The sequence below is a fragment of the Pteropus vampyrus genome, unplaced genomic scaffold, assembly GCF_000151845.1.
Source record: "Pteropus vampyrus isolate Shadow unplaced genomic scaffold, Pvam_2.0 Scaffold395, whole genome shotgun sequence".
In the NCBI taxonomy this organism is placed as follows: domain Eukaryota; kingdom Metazoa; phylum Chordata; class Mammalia; order Chiroptera; family Pteropodidae; genus Pteropus; species Pteropus vampyrus.
The window spans coordinates 532,663-535,708 of record NW_011889176.1 but is presented as its reverse complement, the minus strand read 5'-3'; positions in this window follow the sequence as shown (position 1 = coordinate 535,708).

Here is a 3,046-nt window from a genome sequence, read left to right as displayed (position 1 = left end):
TAACTCAATTCGAGTTATAACACGTGAAATAAAATGTTACATGTCTAATCAGACGAGGCTTGACAAATGTGTAAACTGGTATACATGTCATCACTCCCCCAAATTCCCTCTCCACCCCCCCAAATTCCTCCACTCTTTACCCAACACGCCATTCTCAGTTCTAGACAAGCACAGACCTAAGTTCTGTCACTGCAGATTTTTTTTTTTTACGTGCTCTAGCATTGTGTCTAAATGGAATTATATGTTAGTTTATGTCTCGCTTCTTTTCCTTCAGTGTAATGTTTCCAGCCTCTCACATTGTTGCAGATCGATCATTTCTTTTTGCTGCTGAGTGCCATTCCATCCTATAACTATTCCACACTGCATCTGTCCATTCACCTGTCGATGGGCGTTCCTTTCACAGGTCCGAAAATTCATCTCCAGGTCTTCATCTGGACATATGTTTTCATTTCTCTTGGGTTTATACCTAGCTGTGCAATCGCTGAATCATATAGTACGTGTATGTATAGCTTTATAGGGAACTGCCAGAATATTTTCAATTTACAAAATAAATTGAAAGATCGTACATTTCGCCGGCAACACACGAGAATCGCAGCTACTCTCTATCCTCTCCATTCAGGATGGGTGTACAGCGGTATCTCACCGTGGTTTTAATTTGAGTTTTCCCGGTGACGTTGAAGTATCTAAGTGATTATATTTCATTTGCATACTGGCCATGCATCTTCTTTTTGAATAGGTAAGTTTTTCCCACTGTTACGTTGCGTTTGGTCTTTTTATGGAGGTGAAGAGTTCTTCATACATTCTAGACTCAGCGCTTTGTCGGATTCTTGTAATGTGAGTATTTGCCCCAGTCTGTGGCCTCGCTGTTTTTGCTTCTTTGCTGGCGCCTTTCAAAGAAAAGAAGAATTCAGTTTAACTGAAGTTCAGTCTATCGGCCTCTCTCTTTTGTGGTTCAGATCTTAGGCCGTCTGCCTAAGAAATCTTTGCATAATTGAAAGTGAAGATTTTCTCTGTGTTTTCTTTCAAAAGTTAGCATTACTATTTAGATCTGTGATATGGCTAATTTTTGTCCATGAGGTAAGATTCAAGGTTTGTTTCTTTCCATTTTTTTTTTTTTCAGCACGATTTGTTGAAAATATTATTCTTTCCCCCATGGAGTAAGCCTTTCATTTTTGTTGAAAATCGATTGATCTTACATATGCGGGTGCATTATTGGACACTACGTACCGTTTCATTGATGTATACGTGGGTCCTTTTGCCGATTCCAGTCATTCTGATTAATGTAGCTATAAAGTAAATTTTGAAATCGGGTGTCATAATTCACTCAGCTTTGCTCTTCTTTTCAAAACTGTTTTGACTATTTGAGGTCTTTTCATTCACATTCATTTTGGGCTGATCTTTTCAATTTCTATAAATCAACTTCACGGGAGTTTAATTTGTATTACGTAAAATCTATAGATGAATCTAGGGGAAAACAATGTCTTAACAATATCGAATCTTCCATTCTGTGAACACTCTATCTCTCTATTTGTTTAGATCTTTAATTTTTCTCAGAAATATTTCGGACCTGTCAGTGCAAAGGTCTTGCATTTGATCCATTAAATTTATCCCTAAGGATTATGTATTTTATGCTATTGCAAATGGCATTTCAGTGTTTCATTTTCCAGTCATTTGCTGATGGTATATAGAGAAAGCATTGATTTTCACATGTTGAGATTGCATCCTACCTCCTTGCTCAATGCGCTTACTATTTTAACAGAATTTTTTTTGTAGATTCCTCGGGATTGTATTAATAATGATGCCGTCCGTGCATATGAATGGTCTTACTCCTTCCTCTCCTGTATGAGTGCTCTTGAATTCCCTTTTCTTGCCTTACAGCACTGGTCGAGACGTCAGAAATGTGGAATGAAAGAATTCGATTTAAATGACGCGTGGACGCACTTGCCTTATTCCAATATCAGGGGGAAACATTCGGGGTTGTTTGCTTGTTTGTTTGTTTACCATTAAGTCTGACGTTAATATCTCTCTTTTATTTTCCTTCCGTTCTCTCTACCTTTTGCACCTGATAAGTTAGTCTTAGGAACTGGCCCGAGCACAGGCGGTATGAGTGGGGAGGATGTTTCATAGCTTGGGTAGGTGAGAAAGACACTTTTTGGGGTGGAAGGCTTTGTTTCGAAGTCACGCCCAAAGAAAAGTAAAGACAGTGTCACTGGGGAGGGACAGCCGCTCACGGGTGTCAGAGCCCAACACACAAAGCAACTCCTGCTGACATCGGAGCCAAAGCAAGGTGAAGCCACAGCCCGGTAGAGGTTGGTCTCGTGTGGCAGCCAGGGAATCAGAGGGTGAGGATGTCCGGGCATGGGGGCTGCTCTGGGTGACATGTCAAGTACAAGCAGGACGAGGAGAGCATCCACCCACACAGGGCGAGTCAGCCTGGAACGGGGAATTGGAGCCCAAGCTCTACGTTGGAGCCAGCGCGGGAGGCAGCATTCCCACGCCGTGCGTGCGCACGGTGAGCAGAGGACGTGGGCGTCCACGTGCTGGGGGGATCTGTCATCGACCTCAGACCCCGAGAAAAGCGAGGACATCCACGCACAGAATGCTAATTGTGAAGAGAAAACTTAGTGTCGAGGGCAGATAGCACCTAAATCGGGTGATCCCTAGGAGTACATTAAAGAACAAAATAAATAAAAACAATGCGACACGTGACACATACACTGAGAAGGATACTGTATCCGTTCTATGACCTTCTGAACAGATGGAAAACCTGAATGCAGCCGTGATGAAACAGACGGATCCGAAATGAGAGACTCCATGACACCCTGAGAACCCTGCAATACTCAGACACGCCAAGGTCATCAAAGCCCAAGGAAGACTGAAACCATCCCAAACGGGAGGAAGTTAAAGACTCAGGGCCCTTAAGGCACGTCCGATCCGGAACTGGATGCTTTCGCTATAAAAGGCGTCAGTGTGACAATTGGTGGATCCCGAGTGAGCTCTGAAGATTCACGGTAATAATTTAACATCTACTTCCCTTTGTGACGAT